General features: G+C 40.9%; 1 protein-coding gene and 1 non-coding gene across 4 annotated transcripts in view; both read left to right on the forward strand.

The window, feature by feature from the left end:
* Positions 1-25,720, forward strand: part of LOC125453929 (contactin-associated protein-like 5) — a 1,220,935-nt gene that overhangs the window by 169,085 nt on the left and 1,026,130 nt on the right. The window lies entirely within an intron of this gene.
* On the forward strand, positions 19,543-19,706 carry LOC125454523 (U1 spliceosomal RNA). Its single transcript, XR_007248013.1, has one exon. It is a non-coding gene; the product is annotated as a U1 spliceosomal RNA (small nuclear RNA).

The following is a 25,720-nucleotide window of genomic DNA, read 5'->3' on the forward strand; positions in this document are numbered from 1 at the left end:
TACCATTTGTTTGAAACAATTTCACTTATTTGGAGTGTAATATTGATTGAGCTACCTTTTCACAATAGGTTGTTGCACTGGGTTGAAGATTGTTTTAGTTTGATTTGACCTATGATTTAACATGATTTCCAACCATAGTACTGGATTTGAATTGTTCAGTTGTGTTCTTCTGCATTTAAAGAAAACATGAAAAACATGAAAAATTAAATGTCATAACTGAGGCACACTTTTCCTTTTGTACTCTAAAGGAGCAGCATGACGAGACTGTGTATTTTGCAAACACTGTGTGGCCACAAAATATCTGAGTTAAATGTGATTGTGGAGAGTTAAAAGTCTAACAGGCACGCAGTTCTTTTCAAGAAAATCATCAAAATGTACGTAGTCTGAGAAAAATCTTGCGAATAAAGCAGTTTTTTCTTAAAATAAAAACTAAAAGAACTAAAAATGCTGTAATACAGGAACAAAAACAGAATTTGCTGGAAAAGTTCAGCAGGTTTGGCAACATCTGTGAAGTAAAAATCAGAGTTTTTAATGTTTGTGGTCCCAGCCCTGTGACCCTCACAACTCCTTTTTTTAAATGTCAGCATTATTTTGCACAGATGTATGTGCATATGCAGACTGTTAAAAATGAGGTGAGCATGCCAATTTATGTGTCCAATATAAAGCCAACTTTTCGACAAAAAAAGACAAAAATTTACCTTATTTTAGTTCTTGCAATGGAATAGCATTTATAGAAAGTTGGATGTGCTTATTTATTGGTTAGACATGCTGGCGTAGCTTGAAACAGTCTTGAATTAGCAAATGTTAAAGATTCTGAAGTTAACTCAGGAAGCCCCGAAACAGTTTTGATTGAAATTTCACCCTGAGGAGCACCGCAAGAAAATGCGAATCACTTGATTCCCTTGACACAGACGCTACAAGGGCAAAATAATTTCCAAGGTGAAGATGACCAGCAATGACAATGTTAATAGCCATAGAGTCATACAGCACAGAAACAGACTCTTCAATCCAACTGGTCCATGCAGAACATAATCCCAAACTTAACTAGTCCCACCTGCCTGCTCTTGGCCCAAATCAGTCCAACCCTTTCCTAGTCGTAGATCCATCCAAATGTCTCTTAAACATTGTAATTGTACGCACACCACTACTTCAGAGAGATGTTCTTTCCACGTGTGAACCACCCTCAGTGTAAAATTTTGCCTCTTATGCCCTTTTTAAATCTTTCTCCTCTCATCTTGAAAATGTGCCTTCTAGACTTGAAATTTCCCATCATAGGGAAAAGACAGCTGTCAACTCTATCAATACCTATCATTATTTTTATAAACTTCTTTCAGGTCACCTCTCAACCTTCTACGCCCCAGTGAAAGAGGTCCCAGCCTATCCAGCCTCTTCTTATAACTCAAACCTTCCATATCTAGCAACATCCTGCTAAATCTCTTGGAACCCTCTCCAAAACCAGATACAATATTCCAGAAGAGACCTCAAAAATGTCCTGTACAACCTCAGCATAATGTCCCAACTCCTATCTCAAAGGACTGAACAATGAAGGCAAGTGTGCCAAATGCCTTTTTAACCATCCTGTCTATATGTGATGGAAACCTTAAAGAATTATGTAATTGCACCTCTGGTATCTCTAGCTACAACATGACCCAAGGCCCAACCGTTAATTGTATAACCCCTACCTTTAATTGTTGTACCAAAATGCAATACCTTGCATTTATCCAGATTGAACTCCATCTGCCATTTTTCAGCCTATTGACCCATTTGATCAAGATCCCTTTGCAATCTCAGAAAACCTTCACTGTCTACAATGCCACCAATTTTGGTGTCATCTGCAGAATTACTAACCATGCCTTCTATATTCTCATCCAAACCATTTATTTTGATGAGAAGCAAAAGAGGAACCAGAACCAATCCCTGTGGAACACCGCTGGTCACAGGCCTCTAGTCCAAAAAGAAGCAGTCCACCGTTACTCTCTGTCTCCTGCCAATAAGCCAATTATGTAACCGATTGGCAGGGTCACCCAGAATCCCATGTGACCTAACTTTACTAATTAGTTTACCATGTGAAACCTGGTCAAGGGCTTGACTAAAATTCAAACAAACAACGTCTGCTGCTCTGCCATCATCAACCTTTTTGGTAATTTCCTCAAAAAACTCAATCTGGTTTGTGAGACACAATTTTCCTCTCAGAAAACCATGGTGATTATCCCTAATCAATTTTTGGATCTTTAAATATCCATTAATCCTATCTTTTATAACACCTGAAGTCAGACTCACAGGCCTATAGTTCCCTGGTTTCTCCTTACAACCTTTCTTAAACAAAGGTACAACATTAGCCACCCTCCAGTCACCAGGCACTGCGTCTGTAGTGATAGATGATGCAAATATTTCTGTGAAGAGTCTATAATTTCCTCCCTTACTTCCCACAATGTTCAGGGATACATTAGATCAGGAGCCAGAGATTTACCTACCTGTATATTCTCTTAAGACCTCCTGAACTTCCTCTTCTGTGATATGAACTGTTTTTAAAACATCAAAGTTTATTTCTTTGCTTTCTCTAGACTTGCATTTCTTTCTTCACAGTAAAAACTGACACAAAATCTTCATTTGATGTCTCTTCCATTTCCTTGATTTTTAAGAGGTCCAATCCTCTCTCTAGTTATCTTCTTGCTCTTAATGTATTTGTTGAATCTCTTTAGATTATCCATAACCTTATTTGTCAGTGGTGTCTCACATCCTCTCTTTGTCATCCTGATTTCTCTCTTAAGAATGGCCCTAACCTCTTTATAGTGATTAAGAGGTTCAATTGAAACAGATTGTCTGTATTAAAAGAAATCCTCTTTTATTCTTGACTAGAACCTCAATACCTTTATTTATCTAGTGTTCCTTAGTGTTACCAACCTTAGTTTTCATTGTAACAGGAACAAAATGCCTCTGAATGTTCGTCATCACACCCTTGAACACTTCCCACTTGTCAGACATCCTTTTACTTGCATACAGTCTACTTCAATCAACTTTTGAGAGTTCTTGTCTCATACTGTTAAAATTTGCCTTCCTCCAGTTAAAATCGTTAACTTTTATCCATAACATTTTGAAACTAATAGAATTATGATCGCTAGACTCAAGGTGGTCCCCTGCTTTTACTTCAGTCACCCGCCCTGATATTTTGCCCAAAAGAAGGTCTAATTTTTCTGTTTTCCTAGTAGAAGCGTCCACATACAGTCGGTTCTGCTACAATGCGATAGTTGCATTCCTCCACAACTTTGTGTTCTGGAAAATTGTGCTGTGGAAATAATGGGACCTATGGAAAAAATGGGGGCCGACCACCAAAAATATCACTTGAAATCACTCAAAAATCGCTCAGTTGCCTAACATAAAGGATAGCACAGTTTGAATAAATGTTTAATTCATATCTCATAATGAAATAGCTGTAAAACTGTAAAAGAAAGCTATAATAAATCTTTAACTGAAGCCGTAATCCCAGGAACAGCTGAAAGATCCATGCTGTTCCTTGTCCTTGAAATAGAGAAGGGATATATCAAGTGTCTTGTTCATTTAGTGGAGTCAGATAGAAAACAGGTGCAGGAGTAGGCCATTTGGCCCTTCGAGCCTGCACCACCACTTATTCTGATCATGGCTGATTTTGCAAGTGCAGAATCCCACTCCTACTCTCTCTCCAAACACCTTGATCACTTCAGTGGCATGGATTCAAGTGGCACTATTTGTGGAGGTTCTGCTTTCCTCTTTGGAGGAGAGTCATCCCTTTGCCAAAGTAGGTAATGAAAGGTAAAGTTGTATTTTTTTTCTATCACTGAACCAGCAAGGAATTATAGACACAGTATCGCAGCCATAGTTTACTGAAGAAATTCTGCCCTGAAAGAAGGCCAGAGCATGACAGAGTAGTAAGAAACAAATGATGTGCTGGCTCAATTGAATTGGAAATAACTGAAGCTTCAAAATGTTGCCCATCTAGCAAAATGACCAGAACTTCTGAAATGTCTCTGAAATTATGGAATTAGAAAAAGATCATCTGTCTCAGAGCACCGACATGGAGACATGAACCTTTAGGCATACTGGATGATCCCTTAACTGAATTGACAGGAGCCAACTGCTTCAATGCAACACGTCATAATTGTGCACATATAACATTATCAGCAACGTGACCTATCAGAGATAATCTTCGAACCTCAGTGACGGGGCTGCAGGCAATAATTCAACAACTAGAAATAGCTAATAAAAAGTTGTCCTAAGTTCTTAAGTTCCAGTGGGATCATGACAATTTTCACTGTTCAGAAACTGTACTTCTGTATAATTAACACCTAAATGCTGCAATGGACGTTCATCGAAAAGCCACATAAATACTCGAGGTTTGTCGGACAGCAAATACACAGCCAAACTGCAGTGCTTCTCAAAAGGCAAAAAGCCTAGGCAAAAGTTTAGAGTCTGTTGGGATACTCCAAGATTTACCCTTTTAGAATCATTGGTATCATTATGTTTAATAAGGACTGTTAACGTTCACTTTTACGGGCACAGACCTGAATTTAAGACAAATGGGTGGTCATTAAGTTTAATAGATTGATGACAAGGCAAGCATTTATTACCAATGTGAACAAATAAAGCAAAAGACATTTTCGCCCATTGACTGGGTCCTTAATTAATTCATCCTTGTGATATGGATGCCACTGGCAGAGACAGCATTTATGGGCTATCCGTAAATGCCATCTGGGCGATAGTGGTGGGCCACCTCCTGGAAACACTACTGTTCAAGCGCTGTGGGCACACCCATTGGGACTTAACTGCTCCACAGTGGTTTGATACAACCAGCTTATTTCAGAGGGCAGTTAAGGGTCAGCCACATTACTGTGGGTCCGGAATTACATGTAGGAAAGACTGGGTAGAGGTACCAGATATCTCAAATGGCTTTTCATTTGTTATAAGACTGTAATAAATAGGAATAGGAGTAAGCCATTTGTCCCCTCAAATCTGCTACACAATTCAATAGAATCATGGCTTATCTGGCATTCGTCACATCTACTTCCTTGGCCTATCCCTGTAACCATTGGTTTCCTTACTGATCAGGAAAGATTATTATTATTAATAACATGAGATAAACATTTTATTTCTGATTGATTCTGAATGCCAAGGTGGGAGTTGAACCTGTATCTCCAGGGCATTAGAACAAAGAAAATTACAACACAGGAACAGGCCCTTCGGCCCTCCAAGCCTGTACCAATCGAGATCCTCTCTCTAAACCTATCATCTATTTTCTAAGGGTCTATATCCCTTTACTCCCTGACCATCCATGTACCTGTCCAGATCCACCTTAAAAGACACTATCGTGTCTGCACCTCCCACCTCTGCTGGCAACGCGTTCCAGGCACCCACCATCCTCTGCGTAAAGAACTTTCAACGCATATCTCCCTTAAACTTTCCTCCTCTCACTTTGAACTCATGATCCAAGTAATTGAGTCCCCCACTCTGGGGAAAAAGCTTCTTGCTATCCACCCTGTCTATACCTTTCATGATTTTGTAGACCTCAATCAGGCCCCCCCACCCCCAGTCTCTGTCTTTCTAAAATAATCCTAATCTACTCAACCTTTCTTCATAGCTGGCACCCTCCATAACAGGCAACATCCTGGTGAACCTCCTCTGCACCCTGTCCAAAGCATCCACATCCTTTTGGTAATGTGGCGACCAGAACTGTACACAGTACTCTCAATGTGGTCGAACCAAAGTCTTATATAACCGTAACATGACCGGCCAACTCTTGTACTCAATACCCCGTCCAACGAAGGACAGCATGCCGTATGTCTTCTTGAACACTCTATTGACCTGCGTTGCCACCTTCAGGGAACAATGGACCTGGACACCCAGGTTACTTTGTACATCAATTTTCCCCAGGACAGTGTACACTGGACTATAAAAAACAATAATATTTTCACTGCCTTTATCGCCCCATCTCTTGATGGCGTATTGCCTTGACATGAAAGGCTTCAGTTATTTTTCACTCAGTCATGGTTGTTGGCATTGCTGCTCAGGCCAGCATTTATTTCTTAATCCAAGTTAACCTTGAGAATTTGATGGTGAACTGCCTTCTTGAAATGCTGCAGCCATTGGCTGCCAGGAAGGGAGTACCAGGATTTTGATACAGTGATAGTGAAGGAGAGATGGGGGACAGGTGTTAGAGATATGAGTTACTCACTGGACAATTCTGATCTTCTGGCCTGCACTTATGTCCACAATATTTATGTGGCTTCAACAGTTGAGTTGCAGGTTAATGGTTGCCACCAGGATGTCGATATTGTGAGATACAGCGATAGCAATGTCATTGAATGTCAAACGGTGATGGTTAGGTTCGCTTTAGTTGTAGACGGCCATTGCCTGTAATTTGTGTGGCATGGCAGAAAATACTTTGCCCTTGAAATTAATGAAACATGCAGATGAGGGCAGACTCTTGGGTTCAGTTCCTATTGCGTGCTGAATTGCGTCATGGGGTGCTTCAATCTCATTAGGTAGATAGAGAAGGAATATCAGCTCGCAGTCTTTGCTTTAGTCTGGTGACAATTGCTCAACTTGACTAAGACAATTGAGGGTCCAGCTGGAACAGCTTTTAGCATGGAGCTTGAACCTTTGGGAAAAGAGGAAAAAATTGTGAAGAGGAAATAGAATAAATGGGAAACATTGAGATACAATGTAGTCGAGCATAATACAACTTCGCATACAATAATTGTTTCACATTAATTAATGACATTTCTCCAATAAGGCCAAAACTGAATGAGACAATTTCTTATTGCTGGTCTGGTTTTCCTGCTTCTGTGTCATTGATAGTCGATCAATGAAAATGAAAATCAGACTTACGGTCTGACCACTTTTGTGTTACACTCAGAGTGTGCTCTTTTATTCTGTACTGGCGTCAGCAATGTAAGAATGAAAACAAATCAAAGAAAAAGCCACAATGACTGGATTTATTTACCATTTGCAGTGATTTGTTGCTTTACTATTCGACATGATATGCTGTGAGATTATTGAATGACAATTCACAGAAACATACATTTAACTTGAAGTAGGGCCCTTCCTAAATTAACTGAAGTATGTCCATATAAAATACTTCTGTGATTTGAGACAGTCCATTGAGAACATATGTTATGGATAAAAGAATATCTTGGTGCTCTTCCATTAATCTTTTTAAGAGCCCCAGTTTGAGACAAGATAGGTAGGTACAGAGGATGAAAGTTAATGTGAGGAGACTTTGAGCGAGAGCATTGTAAAATTTTAAGTGTGAAGTGGTGGGAAATTGGGATTAAGGTTTTGGGGGAAGAGAGAATGGAGGGAACGTAAGCATTCTTTTAAATTAGTAGGAATCTGAGGATGGCGTCTTCAACATTGTCTAGCTTTGAGCTTACAAAAAAAAGGAGAAATCTGTTCTAATGAAGGGTCACTGGACCTGAGACATTTCTTTCCACAGACGCTGCCAGACCTGTTAAGCTTCTCCAGCAATTTCTATTTTTGTCTCTGATTTACTGCATCACTGTTCTTTCAGTTTTTAAATTAAACTGTGGCTTTATCATGTGAGTGGGTCTTGTGAACTTAGGAAAAACAATTGAAACAATCTAATATTTATAGTACAGTCCTTTAATGTTAAAAGGACTAACGTTGTTAGTTGAGTTAGATAAATCATCCTAAACGGTTGCGAGTAGACCAGCGTTATTACTGTGATGGAATCATTGAACACTTTTATGTTACACAATGCTTAAGCAAGCAAATTAATGCCCATATAGAATATTTAAAAAGGTGAAAAATCTAGTACAAACAATTAACTTAGACTTAGCAATCATTTATCATACTTTGAGGATGTTCAAAGGGCAATCACTGAACTACTTTTAATGCAAACAAAACCTGCTATAAATGCTCGGCAGGTCATACAGCATCTTTGGAGGGAAGGAACAAGTTAATGGGAGAGGAATTTCAAAGCTGATTTGGAAACCTAACACCCAACTAGTTTTAAATATTGATGAGTTGTTTGGGCAGGAGGTGAGCTCAGTGTCAATTTGTGATATCTGTTGTGGGGTACCTTTAAAATGCATAGCTAATACTGCTGTACACAACTCAATGGAAAGAAACATTGATGCATGTGTAATCATTGGGGGAAACTTTTTTGCCACAATAGTAGTATTCCTACCTCTGGGTTCAAGTCCTACATTCTGAGGAAGGGTCACTGGATCCAAAACATTAACTCTGATTTCTCTGAACAGATGCTGCCAGACCTGCTGAGGTTTTCCTGCAATGTCTGTTTTTGTTCCACATCAGGGCTTGTTGGTCATGGATGATGGATTTATAACACAACAAGACAGGTTGATTAATAGTCTATAAATCCTTTGAATCTGCTTTAGTGGCAGGCGGTAAGAACAGGAGGGTCATTTGTCAGCCATCCTGTAGAAGGCAATGGCAGACCACTGCAGTACTTTGTTCATAAGAATGCACCAACCCAGTGGAAGCCCAAATCCCAACCCTCAGAAACGATGATGGGTGAAAAGAGAGACGGGCAGGCGTTACACAGGAGATCCGAGTAGACCTTCATACAGAATTAACCGGCCTCTGTCATTTCATTTCATTAAGTGAAAGAACCCAACTAACTGAGTTTCCAGATCCCAACATTGCTGTTGTGTTTAAGATAACAAAGTGTGAAGCTGGATGAACACAGCAGGCCAAACAGCACCTCAGGAGCACAAAAGCTGATGTTTTGGGCCTAGACCATTCATCAGAGAGAGGTCTAGGCCCGAATCGTCAGCTTTTGTGCTCCTGAGATGCTGCTTGGCCTGCTGTGTTCATCCAGCCTCACACTTTGTTATCTTGGATTCTCCAGCCTCTGCAGTTCTCATTATCATTGCTGTTGTGTTTGTTGCATTTTCTGCCTAATACAATGTTCACCATCGTTAGGGGCTGCCAATGGCAAAGGGAGATGGCAGCAATATTCTGGCCTAGCACTGGAACAGGCAAAATGAGAAAAGACAGATTGAGTGGGGATGAGCACATTACCTTAGCAAAATATGTTAATAATGACGGTGAAGATCTAAAGTAATTGGTAGAAGAATTATAGGCAGGCTGACCAAATGTCCCTGGTTTTACAGGATTGTCCTGCAGTTGGGGCAGCTCTACCCTGTATTGTTTGCTGCTGGAATGGCCTTTGTCTTCTTCTCTTGAAACAGTGATCACCTGTGCACGTGCTTCATACTCTCTTCATGTATCCATGGTTTTGCCACCCACCTCCTCCCTCCCTGGCTACTGCAACCCAAAGCAGCTCCCAAACCCTGACGTTTGAGAGAGTTGGTTAGAGAGCTGATTGAAAGGGGAATAGGGAGAATTTTATTTACCCAGAAAATGGTGGAGACCTGGAACCCACAACCAGAAATGGTGGAATCAAAAATCCTTATTGGATTGAGGAAATACTCAGAAGACACTAAACATGCTACAGTTTACAGACTATTGCAGAGCTGGAAAGTTGTGTTTATCTGGATGGCTCTGTTCTTTGGCCTAAAAAAGTGGCTGATGGTTTTTTTTTTGGTGAGCTGTATTTGCTACAATTCTGTAAGCTAGCAACATGAAACCAGGGAGAACACTAAAGTTGGAGGACCAAGCAAGAGATTTTCACAAGACTTCAGTGCAAGGAAGTGACAAATGCAGATATTATGGGAGTGCAGTCTGGAAAAAGAAGGGTTGATTGGCCATAGCAGGAAAAAGATACACAAATGAGGTGCTAAGGCTTAGAACAGAAACAGTGGAAACCAAGTCATTTTCCAGTGCACTAACTGATCACAGTGGTTGGACTGAAAAGTCTGTTACCTTGCTGTATGACTCTATGACTATGTCTAAAAGCCATCCATTTCATGGCAATACACCCTCCATAATTAAATTGGTTTCAATTCTTCAGAAAAATAGTTTGTTGACTTTACACTTCTTAGATAGTGTACATCCACGCTCAGTTCGCAATAAACAAATGCAACTCCCAGTCATGAACCATTTCCACTCCCCCTCCCGTTCTTTAGATGACATGTCCATCATGGGCCTCCTGCAGTGCCACAATGATGCCACCTGAAGGTTGCAGGAACAGCAACTCCTATTCCGCTTGGGAACCCTGCAGCCTAATGGTATGAATTTGGATTTCACCAGCTTCAAAATCTCCCCTCCCCCGACTGCATCAAAAACCAGCCCAGCTCACCCTCGCCTCCCTAACCTGTCCTTCCTCTCACCTATCCCCTCCTCGCACCTCAAGCCGCACCTCCATTTCCCACGCACCAACCTCGTCCCACCCCCTTGACCTGTCCATCCTCCCCGGACTGACCTAGGGACCCTCCCTACCTCCCCACCCATATTCTCCTCTCCACCTATCTTCTCCTCCATCCGTCTTCGGTCCGCCTCCCCGTCTCTCCCTATTTATTTCAGAATCCTCTCCCCATCCCCTTTTTCTGATGAAGGGCCTAGGCCCGAAACGTCAGGTTTTGTGCTCCTGAGATACTGCTTGGCCTGCTGTGTTCATCCAGCTTCACACTTTGTTATCTCGTGTACGTGCAACTGTTGGTTTGTGTTACAATGCGGCTCATTGCTTCTGGCTCTGTTCTGCATATTGGAAAGGATGATATCCTTGTCTCTGCTGGTAATTTGTGGCTTGTATTGGGGTTTTTTTTGCCTCCTTCTTCGAGCCATAAAATCCCTGCAGTGCAGAAAGGGGCCATTCGTCCCATCAAGGTTGCGCTGACTCTTTCCATCCAGACACCCCACCCTATCCTTGTAACTCTGCATTTCCTATGGCTAACCTACCTAAGCCAGCACATCACTAGACAAAATAGCATGGCTAAACCACGTAACCTGCATATCTTTCAACTGTGGGAGGAAATGAAAGCACCCAGAGGAAACCCACACAGACATGGGGAGAACTTGCAAACTCTACACAGTCATCCAAAGCTAGAATTAAACCTGGGTTGCCTGGTGCTGTGAGGCAGCAGTGCGAACCACTGAGCCACAGCTGCCCCAGTTCCCAAAACTGCCACCCCCTCCCCACTTGGCCTGCTGCTTCTTGACTCTAACAGGTTGTTGCAAACAATTTTTATTGACCCTATCCTACATAATACTGTTGTCTGAAAGTACATCACTCACTTGTACAGATTATTATTACCTTGTTTCTTCATAATCTCCCCTGAAGAGACTCATTCTGTATCTTCTAAGCGGTAACATCCCAGTGTTCCACTGTAATTGCTCCCCTCTGAGTTCAGTTGCCCTGTTTTGAGTAAGTCCTGAAGGCTTTCCAAAGGCCTCAAGTTTTCTTTCTCCCAAACTATACTTTATTCAGAAAATTTATGAACGTTACATTTCAATATAACTCCAATGTCACGGTACATAAAATGCATTGTAGATCAATTTGGTTCAGTACAGTACAGGACACTTCATGGCGCCTTCCCCGACTTACAGTGCAGATTGCACTTACACCTCAAATTAAGTTTTGAACAATTTCTCATGCTTGTGGCCAATGGATTTTCATACGTGTTTCAATACACTCTATGTATTGAGGACCCCAAACTGTGATCTTGGTCCCCGTTCAGTCTTTGAAATTGGTGGTTGCCCAGGCTTCAGTGTGTCGTTCAGCATGGAATGTGCCAGTCTATAATTATTCATCTTACATGAAGAGGCAGTCAGATTTTCAGGCAGATTAAAAAGTATCTTTCGCAGCATTCATGGTCTTCAGCAGCAATTGATCCTTTTTTCTTTGTTCATTTTTAGACCTTACAGCACAGTCTCCTGACTCGTGAGTATTCTTGGGGTACACCTTATAAAATCAGATGCTTCTCTTTTTAGACTTCCTTTCAGAGGCATATTCTGGAAGGAAATTGACAACCATCCACTACCACTAGAACTTGCCACTCCCATGGCCGAGTTATTCCAGTTTTACAACACCAGCATCTGCACAATAATGTGGGAAATGGCTCAGGTATGTCTTGTACACAAAAAGAAGGACTAATCCAATTCAACCAATTACTGCCCCATCTCGTCCACTCTCAATCATCAGTGAAGTGATGGATGGTGTCATCAACGGTGCTATCAAGCAGCATCTGCTCAGCAATAACCTGCTCAGTGACGTCCAGTTTAGGTTTCCCCAGGGCTACCCAGCTTCCGATGTCATTTCGGCTTTCTTACGAACATGGACAAAAAAGCTGAATTCCAGGGGTGAGGTGAGCGTGATCACACTTGACATCAAGGCTGCATTTGACCAAGAGTGACATCAAGGAGCCCAAGCAAAACTGGTGTCAGTGGGAACCCAGGGGAAAGAAAAACATCTCTCTAATGGCTTGAGTCATACCTGATAGGGAATTCAATAATACAGATGCATTTAAGTGAAAGGAAGACAAAACTGAGGGTGAAGAAAATAGAAGTTTGCAAAAGTATATTTAGAGAAGGAATGATGACGAATCAAAATATGCCAGGATGAACTGATTGGGCTGGGTGGCCTTTTTCAGTGCTATTTATCTAATGTAACCCCGTGTAAAAATCAGTTATGTTAAATCCATTCCTTTCAGTCATGGGGTAAAGATAACTTAATAATGTTGATCATTTTTAATGAACAATAAAAAGAAATACATACAGCTTAAATTTTTGATTCATTATTATTTAAATTTATTCATTGAAATGACCCAAGCTAAAGATTTTCTGGCTCAGAAGTGCAATAGTTTGCTCCATATATTAGCAACTCAAAAATGACCATGTCTTGATAGCAGCAGCTCATCAATTCTTATCAAGGATATAATTTTGACTCAATTGGTCTGTCTCACTTTTAGACTCTTTGTCATCCAGTGTAACCTGTAACCTGTCAAACCTCTCTGATGAAGGGTCGAGGCCCGAAATGTCAGCCTTTGTGCTCCTGAGATGCTGCTTAGCCTGCTGTGTTCATCCAGCTCCACACTTTGTTAACCTGTCAAACCACTGCTTCTTTTGAGTGAGGAAAACATTAATCCACTGTTGGGATAAGTGGGAATTTCTGGCAATTCCAGCAATATTATTCTGAAGTAATCATGGTCAACTCTAAATGTTAATGCCGTTTTTTTTGCTGCAGATCTGCCGAGTAATTCAAGCGCTTTGTGATTTTATCTTTTTCCCATCCCTAATTTCACTGCCTTCTTCATTTCTTCTCAGACTGAAATGTAACAGGCTGATTGACTATTTCATAGGGCAGTTTCTCATCAGTTATATGGGCCTATAGTCACATGTTCCAGAATGGCGTGAAAAAACAAGCTTGTGTCCCTGAAAGACAACCCGATGACAGATTTTATGACTACAAGCTTATTACTTCAACTGAATACAAATGACCAAAATGCCATTATGCCAAATGGTTTATTATTCTAGGCATTGTCCTGTGTTACAGTAACAACCACACTTGCGGCCAGGGTACAGTGTTGACATTAATCTGTCTCTCCACACTGAGTCTAAGGGCCTGTCTAATTTGAAGTGATCGTGGATAAATCATTTGGGAAACTTAATAAGAAGTCAATTGTCCTTCAACGAGCTGCAATTTATTGCATGATAGCAATAGATACAGGTTACATTGTTGAGGGGTAATTAGGAAGTAGTCAAATGTCACATCTGTCTCCAGGGGGCAATGTGCTAAACTGCTTCATCGCCACCCCCAGACCATGTGACATTATCAGACTGGGTGGAACTGAATGCAGCATCAGCATTAACTCTTTCAGAATCAGTACTGTATACAGCAGACCTTTGCGTTTACGAGTCTGTTTGTGTAATCATGGCTGGACAACGTTGTTCATGAAAGCAAGGATTGTGTCACTTTCTTGGTGTGTTTGATCTAAGTCATTGTCTGATTGACTTGATATACATTGCCAGTGGTGGTTTGGAAAGAGAAACATAATAAGCAATGACTTTTGCAGCTGCGCTTTTAGAAAAAGGTGCCGGCGGGTCAGACTTCAATGACTGAGCAAACTACGTTACTGCATCCTTTGCAATGTCAAATCATTGGGCAGGCCCCCATTGTCCTGCCACAGAGCTATTAAACACAAGACCTTGTACAGTTACATTCTGAAGCTGTTGACATTTATTGTCCTTAACTAGTTGTGTTTAGAATATGGGCTTTTGTCTTGACCCACTGTATTGGAAATGTCCACCTGCAGCATTGGGAGCCATGGAATGATGGGAATTTGAATAAACAGCAATGGAAAGGCAAATTACCGTTCTGGGTAATGTGCAAATCAGAAGTGATGCTGTAACTTGTCACTTTTGATTGTTTTGATGACAGTGGGAACAGATGTTTTTTTTGGCATCTCGTTGTCTTCTCTTTTCAAAAAGTTCTCCTCCAAATCTAGTGGCGCCATGGATTTTCAGAATGAAATGACCAAACATTTCTGGATGGAAACCAGGTGTGAAAAATGTAATGCTGAAGATTAGGTAACAAATATTATAATTGAAATGAAGGTAAAGCAATATATAATATGTGCCGACTTTCTAGCTGTGAATGAAGACCTGTCCTCACCTTGCAGGCACGTAATGTCATGTGGATGAGCTGAGCTAAAGATGAGTAGGCTTTGCAAAAACTCCAAAATCTGACGTTGGAATGGCTACACTAATGTTGACAGGTTGCTTGAAGTCTGCCCTGGTCAGGAGATCCTTGTTGTGTCAGTGCTATCATGCTAGAGTCAGGTTTGTCCATCTGGTGAGTCATCTAGACCTAGCAAGTGGCATGTAATGTCACTGGCATGAAAGAGTTCCAAGTGTAACTTTTGGGGTTTGTTCTTAAATTGCTAATAATGGTTTAAAAAATGAAGTCATAGTGACTTTAACATATCATGAGGTCTTTGAACCCTCACGTTAAGTAACTGGATTTGTTTGTGAAGATCTGAAAGTAAGCCATTTCATAGAATCCCTACAGTGTGGACACGTCAGGCCCTTCGGCCTGACAAGTCCACACTGACCCTCAGAACATCTCACCCAGACCAGTCGTCCTATATTCCATCTAATCTACACATCCATGAATACTACGGGCAATTTAACATGGCCAGCCCAGCTAACCTACACAACTTAGGACTCTGGGAGGAAACCGGAGCACCCGGAGGAAACCCACACAGACACGCGGAGAATGTACAAACTCCACACAGACAATCACTTTAGGGTGAAGGTAAACCTGGGTCCCTGGTGCTGTGAGGCAGCAGTGCTCACCACTGAGCTACCATGTTGCCCTGTTCCATTTCTATAAACTGTTCCATTTTCAAACCCATTCTTTTGCAGAGAGCTGGTGTGCTTCCAAAAAAAAGTCAGATCAATAGGAGAGAATAAAGATTCCATATCTTCTGGTGATATCAGTGCACAACTTTATTTTTACAATTTTGAGACCAACTCTTAAGTTCTGTGCGCCAGCAGAGTACTGACTTCATATATTTCTCAAACACAGGCCTTCCGGTCAAGTTAGCTTTGTTTCAAATTTCATTCTCATGGACCATTCCAAACAAACTACGGTAATTCACCTCCTCCCAGCCTAGATACCAGTGTTGAGGCCTTATCAATACAATGACAAACCATAAAATGAGGCCATTTCCATTGTCCTGAGGCATCTGATCTGATGTAAATCAATCTATATTGAAAAGAAATGACAATTGACTGACTCTGTTCTGAACCCCTTATAAATTTTATGGCAGTGTGTATTATACGTGGTTTGAGATTTGCATGCGGAAGCGTGTAAGATCTTGAAGGGTCTTGACAAGGCTATCATGGAGATGATTCCTCTGAGGGGCGTATCTGAAATCAGAGTTCACTTTTTAAACCTCAGGGTTCACCCTTTAAAACAAATTCTAGATGAAACACTTTCTTGCAGACAGTCATAACTCATAAGGCTTTGGAACTCTCTTCCTAAAAAAAAAGCAAGCTTCTTAAAATATTATTAAAGCAGAGATAGATTCTCTCTTTTAAGCAAAACATTTAAACTTTAGTTCTTTACACAGAGCGTGGTGGGTGCCTGGAACGCGTTGCCAGCGGAAGTGGTAGACGTAGACACGTTAGCATCTTTTAAGATATATTAAGATATACGTGGATGGGCAGGAAGCAAATGGACACAGACTGTTAGAAAGTAGATGACAGGTTAGACAGAGGATTTTGATCGGCACAGGCTTGGAGGGCTGAAGGGCCTGTTCCTGTGCTGTAGGTTTCTTTGTTCTTTGTTCTTTATTGGGGACCAATGGGAATGTAGATTTGAGGTTCCAACAGATCGGCCATTATCTTGATGGACTGAAAAGCTGACTCCAGGCTGTTGATTTGGATTTGGATTTTTGAATGATAGCATTCAGCTGATTGAAGAAACTGGATCTGTTTGAATGGAAAAATAGACTGGAAGACCTTGGTGCTTTTTAAGTACAGGATATCTGCAGGTACAGGATATCTGCAGGTTCGGGATGACTGGATGTTGTTATGTCAGACAGTGCAAGCTAAGGATCAAGCGAACAGTTCTGTGTCAGACGTTTTAATTCAGTGCCTGAGTCAAGCAGACTATAATATTCCGAGGTGCTACAGATGATTGTCCTGTCTGCATGGATTACTAATGGGTTGGAGCGGGAGAGATCTGTCAGTGCATATTGGCATTGTTCCAGTTCAGTTGCAGACAGGTTTACAAGTCTACCCTCCCCAGGCAGGGATTGTTACGGTTGAATGAGCGTGGAAAATGTGTGAGTGCTCAGTACTTGTGGAATTCAAGTTTTTAAACCACAAAAGGCCCTACCATACACTTAGAGAACCTTTAGGCCTCTTATCCACAAACTGAGATCTGAGGACATAGTTGTGTTTTCCTGGAGACATAGGGGTGCCACAAAGCTTGAGTATAACTGAAAAAAGTCACAATTTGACAATGTTTTTTGTCTTGTATTCCTCAGGACAATTTTCAAGAACACAAAGCCGAGGGGAAGAATAAAGGGGAATATCGTAGCATTTGTACTGCAAGAGGGGAGAGTGCTGACTGGTTGGCAGGTAGCACAACTGTGGGTCTTTTTGTGGCTTAGATAATTTAATAATTACCTTTCTAAAGAAGGCAAATTCAGCAATACATTACGTTTAATTCCAGAAACAAAGAACTGGGGTTTTGCACATTTATTCTTTCACAGAAATCATGACAGGTCAATAGAACAAAAGGTAGCATAAGCAATGAGTTTTCCTTGTCACTATCTGGTGTAAAAATGCATCAGCAATTTAGCCAAACAGCATGACAGTACGTTGACACTCTTGAAGAAATGCAGTGGAAAACTTACCTGCGGATGACACGGTGGCTCAGTGGTTAGCATTGCTACCTCAGCGCCAGGGACCCGAGTTCCATTCCACCCTTGGGTGACTGTCTGTGTGGAGTTTGTACATTGTCACTCTGTCTGTGTGGGTTTCCACCCACAGTCCAAAGATGCGCAGGCTAGGTGACGTGGCCATGGGAAATGCAGAGTTACGGAGATGGGATAAGAGGCTGGATCTGGGTGGGCAGCTGTTTAGAGGGTCAGTGTGGGCTTGATGGGACAAATGGCCTGCTTCCACACTGTAAGGACTCTATGAGCAACAGATCCAGGCAAGAGATTTTCTTGGCTTCTGTTGTTTCTTTGAGCTGTGATGTATTTTCAGAGCTATTTAATGGTACTTTATCTAGTGATCCTGTTTAGTATGATTGAATCCTCAAATTTAGCTGATCATACCATAACCTCACCCTTCATTATCCCAATGTAGTTTTTGTAGTAGGAATCTTGGCATCTGCAGATGATACAATAGATAGATCTTGGAGAAAGGAGTCTCTGTACAGTCCAGGAGGGAACCTCTGCTACTTTCAAATCCACCAAATCCTTCTTGATAAGTGGCATGATGCCTTTCCCCGCGGTCACAACTCAAGCTTGCCAGGTAGCAGGAGAGTATATAAACATTGGGTTTACACTCTTTAAGAAATTCAACAAAAAAAACTTACTTGTTCATAACATACCTGTGAAGTGAACAATGTTGTTGAAATCCCTAATTTGATCATCTTGTATCTCTGTCTCAGGTGCACAAATAGTTGTTTTATGATAAAACTTGAGTAATGTTGTAAAAAGGCACATTTATTCAAAGTCAACAAAGAGAAGGTGAGTAAAGGTGGAGTATCTAGATTATAATATGCAGAGAGTGTTCGACTCATAAGCAGGAAAATGTCCGATCAGCCCTCTAACCCATCCAGCAGCAAATGCAACTAGATCTCATGAAAAGTTGCTGAGCAAAAAAGTTTAAAAAATTGTTATGATTGTAATTTGGAAGTACAGAATTTGAGTGATAGAAGAATGCCACAATTTGACAACATTTCTCATCTTGCGTACTTCAGGATAATTTGCAAGAATGCAAATTCCAGGGGAAAAACGACATTAATCCTGCAAGGGAAAAGAGGTCTAATTGTTTGACAGGCCATACAACCTTGATTTTCATACAGTCTTCAAGAAATTGTAGTGCTTCCCTGTTCTTAACTTACAAAGTTTCAATAAAATGTGTCAGAATGTATGTAAGCAATGCTTAATTTCTGCACTGTTAATTTTTGTATTAGTGACTGGGCAAGGGGTAGTTAACAACATGCATGGGTAATTTGGTTTCAAAAGTACTATTCACAGAATGTGCAAAGAGTCCAGTTCCAGGGCATGACATATAGACTGCATTGTCATTGCAAAGTGTTTCCATTTTAAAAAGTAAAAGGGACGGTCGACATAGTTACAGAGGACCAGAGGGCTGTTGAAGTGAGATGATTAGAGATGAGTTTAACCTGATGGTCACCGTGCCTTAGGCAAGTGGTGAGCTTGAGAAGACAGGCTCTTCATGGTAAGTTGGTACAGCAAGTGTAAATGCAGAGGTCAGTCCAACCCCTACTCCATAGGGTGAAGCAACCCAGAGGGAATAGTCTTACGTGACATGTGTTTAACACTTTTTTAATCATTACGTTTTACTCAATCTTTGGAGAGTCTGGATTCTGCTGTTATCTGCCTAACATTTCAACTTCAGCCATGCTAGGACCAAAAGCCTGATTTTCACACCAGAGCCCTATAAATAAATCGCAACCTTTGAATGCAGTCATGCATCATTCAATTGCTCTGCTTTCAGTTTTTCTGTTTGCATATCTCACTCATCAATTTCTTCGCAGCTCGTCATTTGAAGAGAAACTGAGGGATGCAGTTTCAAACCTGTTGTGTGCCTTTCCATGGATAATGCTTAAATTCTGGGGGGTGCACCCTGCGCTATAGTACTCCACGTTTTCAGGATGTGGATTCAGTCAAGTCAGCAGCCATTTAAGGGTAGGTTAAGGTTTTTTTTAAATAAATAAGCGATGCTATTTTATAACAGTGTTTCCCAATCAAACCCAGCACCTGAAATCCTCTGCAAGCTGGGAGCTGACCCTCTCCCCATTCTACCCCATCATCAAGATTTGTTTTAGGGTAGCTGCCGGTGTGCCACTGGACTAAAATAGAATTCTTCAATCAGGCAACTTGCCACGGTAAAGTAAAACAGGAGCACATTAATATACTTACCTGGCAAGGGAGATTCCATGAACAACAAGGTGGTTCTCCCAGGACGAGTCTATCCCATTGCACTTCGGGTGCGCTGACACCTGCAATGTCCCCAAATGCAGGATACTCGACTGCAAAATTTGTGGTAGTGGGGCATATTAATCTTGACTCTCTCTCAGGCTTCCATCTTTAGAATCGTTCTCTTTGCCTTTGGCATGTCATAGTCAACAGTAATTTCTAGATGCAAATCTGGTCTTTATGTTCCTTCCTTGTCATTTGCTGATATGTTATTCTTATTTGTTGTTGTCCATCCATTGGTGAACGTATCTTATTTTATCATTACGCTCAAAAGTGGGAGCTAACAAGGTACATTAGAGGAATGTTTATATTTTGTTTAGAGTTCCTAGCTTCATTTGGTTGCACAAAGTGGACAGATTAATATTTCATACCTTGCCAGTCAATAAAAGTACTGAAATGCCGGTTTGATTTACACTGTCCTGCAAGGTTTTGACACTGGGTTGCAAAGAATTTAAACAAGTTTCATTTGCTTTGTATTCTTTCGTTGTGTCCAATTCTCTCTTTTCCTTCCTTGTTCCTGCTGGTTCATGTTAAGATGACTTTCTTTGCTGCTGCCCTGACATACCTCATTCACCTTTACTTATTCTTCACTCTGAGACTCAACAAAGTATTCCACTCTGAAGGGCACCGTCACATTTGAACCCAATCCTGCCCTAATGTGGCCTTCATAAATATTCACTCTCAAGATGTTTCACTGAATGGGTCTGATATCTACTATGACTCATTTGGAATTACTCGCATCTGAGTCAGGTTCAGATTCTACATGAGGTTGACTCCTTGACCAGCATTCATCCATTTGGTCATTATCATGTTGCTGTTTGTAGGATCTTATATGTGCTGAGTGGCTATCACATTGCATGTGATACAACATTGTTGAAGACTGCATTCTGCACTCTGTTCTGCTACCCTGATGCGCTTTCTATGGTACAATCTGCGTATACTGTACTAGCATATACTAGCACTGGAGGGGATGCCGAGGAGATTCATTCAGTTGATGCCAGAGTTGAGAGGGTTGGATTGTGAGGAGAGACTGAGTAGACTGGGATTATACTCATTGGAATTCAGAAAAATGAGGGGAGATCTTATAGAAACATATAAGGTTATGAAGGGAATAGATAAGGTGGAGGCAGAGAGGTTGTTTCCACTAGGAGGTGAAACTAGGACTGGAGGGCATCACCTCAAAATAAAGGGAAGCAGATGTAGGACTCAGGTCAGGAGGAACTTTTTCACCCAAAGGGTTGTGAATCTGTGGAATTCCCTGCCCAGTGAAGCGGTTGAAGCTATCTCGCTGAATGTTTTTAAGGCAAGGCCAGATAAATTTTTGAACGGTAAAGGAATTAAGGGGTTACGGTGAGTGGGGTGGATAAGTGGAGCTGAGTTTCAAAAAGATCAGCCAAGGTCTTATTAAATGGTAGGGCAGGCTCGAGGGGCCGGATGCCCTACTCCTGCTCCTAATTCTTATGTTCTGATATAAATCATAAATCAATCAATCAATCAATCAACATTCATCATAAGTGATGCATTGGTTTTGAATTGCTTTAGATATGAGAAGGAATTAGCGATTGAGCTGGGGTTTAGGAATTGGATACTTCAGGCGGCCTGGAGAGGGTGTGTTGTGTTAGGTGACTGATGGCAAGAGAAATGTGTCAGGCTGTTGGATGTTAGTGACTGGATGTGTTGTCAGGTGTTATGGTGGGGGGCTCACCAAGGAGGAGTGGATTGGGTTGGTTGTTTACAATGGGGTGAAATAACTCCAACGAGGCGGGTATCCCATGATCAAGTCACCTCTTAGTTACATGTGCACAGTACATGGATTCTGACTAGCTTGCTCAGAGCTAGTCCTGAGAATGAGAAAACTCCTTGAATTTCCTGTTTATACTGTCAACCAAGGCTCCCTGATTGGTCCAGGTTAACAGCCCCAATCAAAGATCTCATAGTCAATGAGATCCACCTGACCCTTGTTCCAGTCATAACAGGGGTCACTTGTGTGACCTGAGTATCAATTTTATGGTTAATCCAGAAGATTATTTAAATAAATTTTAATACCTGTAATAATTTCTGGCTAATTATAAAGTTAATTGTGTTGCTTCTGACGTGTCCAAATCTAACACAGGGTTGGAGACTTGCTCTGAGGTCAGATGTCAGATGTCAGATAATTAAGCTTGAAATTTCCCAGGCAGTTACGACATTGTGTGTCAGGATTTTCAACTGCAAAATAAATGGCAGGTCACTCCACTTTTCTCCCCCTTGAGGTGGACAGATAATCACCAAATGAATCTGGCATTTAGGATGTGAAATTTAAAACACAACCTAAGCAGTGTCAGAAATGGAAATTTTGCCACAAGTAGACTCCCAGTCAGCATTGCAGATGGAGGAAGGAGTTTAGTGACCACACTAACCTTGCGTCTCTGAGATTGTTTAGTCTGAACAAGAACCTTTGAAGGAAAGGGTTATTACGCCCCTCTAACTCTTCTTATGCTGGAAGATTTAACAATGGACTGTGACAGCCTGTTTTGATGACCCTACTGCTGACTAAGTTCCTTTAATGATCTGAAGACTTGGTTCTAGGTTGGTAATAAGTTTGACTGGGTAAGTTTACCTTGCCACAGGTGATAGAATTTTTTTTGTTGTTGATCCATGCGATGCGGGCAGCACTGACCAGGCAGCATATATTGCCCATCCGTAATTTCACAGAGGGCAGTGGAGAGTCAACCACATTGATGAGGGTCTGGAGTCACATATACGCCAGGCCAGGTAAGAAAGGCAGTTTCCTTCCCTAAAGGACATTAGCGAACCAGATTGTTTTTTTACCCCTGACAATCGACATTGGATTGATGGTCATCAAGAGAATCTTAATTCCAAATATTTTATTGAATTCAAATTCCAACATTTGCTGTGGCAGGATTCGAACCCATGTCCCAGAACATTATCTGGGCCTCTGGATTAACAGCCCAGCGATAATACCACTGGGCCATTGCCTCCCCTTTAATTGGTCCTTGATATGAGTGGCTTGCAAGGGCTGGGACTAATTAGGGAGGCACGGCAGAAATTCATCTCAATGAAGCAGAAACACAGTAAAGGGAGCAACCATAGCTGACAAGGGGAAAAGTCAGGGACAGTGTAAAAGCAAAAGAATAAGCACACAATGTGACAAAAATGAGTGGGAATGATGAGAATTGGGAAGCTTTTAAAAGCCAGCAGAGGATAACTAAACCAGCAATAAGAAGAGAGAAATGAAAAATGAGGGTAAGCTAGCAAGTAATAAAAAAATGAATTGCAAGACTTTTTTTTCGATACCTACAAGGCAAAGGTAGACATTGGACTGCTGGAAAATGGGGTTGGAGTAGCAATGGAGAAAAAAAATTGGAGGAGGAACTGAATCGGTATTTTACATTAGTTCTCATGGTGGAAGACAGCAGTAGCATATCAAAACTTGAAGCGAATTGGGGGCAGAGGAATGTGCAGTGGCCGTCACAAAGGAGCAGTTTCTGTGGAAGCTGAAAGGTCTGAAAGAAGACAAAACACCAAGACCAGATGGACTACACCCCATAGTTCTGAAGGAATTGGCTGAGGAGATTGTGAAACAATTAGTGGAGATCTTTCAGAAATTACTGTAATCATGGAGGGTCCCAGAGGACTTGTAAATGGTTAATGTAACATCCCTGTTTGGGAAGGGAGGAAGGCATGCATCATGTGATACATTTATGATCTGGGGATGAAGAAATTGAGGTTTCACTTTTATTTAATTCAAAATTCACCTTCTCTCTTGGTGTGATTTGAATATATGACACTAGAATATTAGTTTAACATTCTGGAATACTAGTCCAGGGAAATTACAACAACACTGATGCCTCCCCAAGAACCATTGCCAAGGGATCCCAGCCAATTCTCTCACACCTGAAATGCTTCAGCACAGTTGGTCTGAGAATAATTGTAGAACTCCAATTCAATCCTTAGGAAAGTAAGATGATGCTGCGCAGATTTCGAACTTGTCTCAGCATGATATATTCGGAGTCATTACTTTAAAGATCAGACCTTGATATACTCATAGTTTAGCTTCCTTTTTGAATTTTGCTTAATGCTCAAACTCAAAATCTGTGGTGGACCAAAATACTACAAATCTTGCATTGCTGTTGAGCTTATATAAATTAGCTCATAAAATCCAAGCTTCTCTAATCTCCGGTGGGAATGGATTCCCTCCTTTCTGACACTGAATTCTGGTTACATTCACATAAAAACGTTGGTAACAACAGCGTAATTACAGAGTAATGGACCCGAAGTGTCCAACCATGGTGTGAAACAACAGCATTGTGTTTACAAGTAACCATTCAGTAGCATAGAATTTGAGTGGCAAATCATATCAAACAGAATAACCTGTCTGCTGTTCTACAGCAAGCAAGGTGTATTAGATTTTACAATTGAGCAACATGTTTTTATTATTCATTCACAGTATTAGGATGTCACTGGCTAGGCCAGCATTTATTGCCCATCCCAAATTGCCCAGAGGGCAAATAAGAGTCAACCACATTGCTGTGGATCTGGAGTCACAGTACCAGACCAGGTAAGGATGGCAGTTTCCTTCCCTAAAGGGAATTAGTGCATCAGATGGGTTTTTCTGATAATCTACAAGGTTCATGATCATCATTAGAATCTTAATTCCAGATTTTTTTTATTGAATTCAAATTCCACCATCTGCCATGGTGGGATTGAACCCAGATCCCCAGAACACTAACTGGGTCTCTGAATTAACAGTCCACCATGATGTCACCCGTTTTTATTAGGCCGGAATGTGCAAAGAATTGTGCTGATAACCAATTTGTCAATAGGGCTAGCAGTGTGACACACTTTTCATACTGGAAGCTGCACATAATAATTCTGGGAGCTCTGTTCTTTTCAGACAGGAAGAACATATGCATACACTGCCTGATTGTTTCTGTTCAAAATAGTAACAGCAGTTCTCTGGTTCATTTCTCAGGTCAGTGCCTTGAGCAGTCAGAGTCAACCAGCCTGGTTTAAAATTTGAAAGTTAACTATCAATCATTATTTCACTGGTGCACTCTGCCTCAACTATTGAATCCACTTTTCAACCAATCAATACTCTCCGCTCATTTATTGAATTTTTTTCTCTCTCTCTCTTAGCTCTGGTATATCTGTGAATTGCCCTGATGAGAGCAAGTTGGAAAGTTTCGATGTGTCTCTTTTCAGCAATGCTCAAGAATTTGTTTTCATTGAAAGAAAAGGAAGTTGAAAAACCATTTAATTCATGGCTTTAAAATGTGGAAAATAATAAATTGAGCTATTCATTTTTAATTAAGACTGTAGTTTCATGACCAGAGGACTTTTGAACAAAACTGGAATAACTCAAATAAGACTAGAAAGGAGACAAAATACCATCCCTTTAGGTATACGGAACAGATTGCAATGCATGTTGAGTTTCTTTGTAAAGAGCGAGCTAATCATATGTTATGGAAAGTACAATGGTTTATATGCTGCCGAGGCAGTGAAAATAATTTGTTAAGTACATATGGATGAATTTTAAATAATATAGATTGTAAATAAAGGCGTAAAAACATACTGAAATTGATTACAGAGAATATTACAGCACAAAATAAAACCATATTGCCCACCAAGTCTGTGTGGGTGCTCAAAATTGCTTTAAAATGCTTCATTGGAAAGTGACCACTTTGAAGACTTGTGATTGCTGTTAAGTAGTCAAATACATCAAGCAATTTATGTACATTGGAGTTAATTTTAACATGGGTGACATGTATGAAATGGGCATTAGCACTTCAGGTGCATGTTCAATTTGACCTTACATTGAAGACAATGGAAATGAAAATAGGGAGAAATGAGTGATGGAGAATTGAATCAGTGTTATCCATTTAAACTACTTAGAAAGATATGTTGGCCTTGGAGTGAGGATAATATATGGACTTAGCCATGGATCAGCCATGGTCTCATTGATTGGGGGTCAGGCTTGAGCGACTGAGTGGCCAACTCCTACTCCTGTATACTTCACAGTGTCCACTGTTGAGATCTCAAACTGCAATGTGATGAATGGCCAGTTAATGTTTTCAATAAAAACTGTGATATGGTGGAAATACACAACAGGT

Source organism: Stegostoma tigrinum, chromosome 7 (genome assembly GCF_030684315.1).
Source record: "Stegostoma tigrinum isolate sSteTig4 chromosome 7, sSteTig4.hap1, whole genome shotgun sequence".
Taxonomy (NCBI): Eukaryota; Metazoa; Chordata; class Chondrichthyes; order Orectolobiformes; family Stegostomatidae; genus Stegostoma; species Stegostoma tigrinum.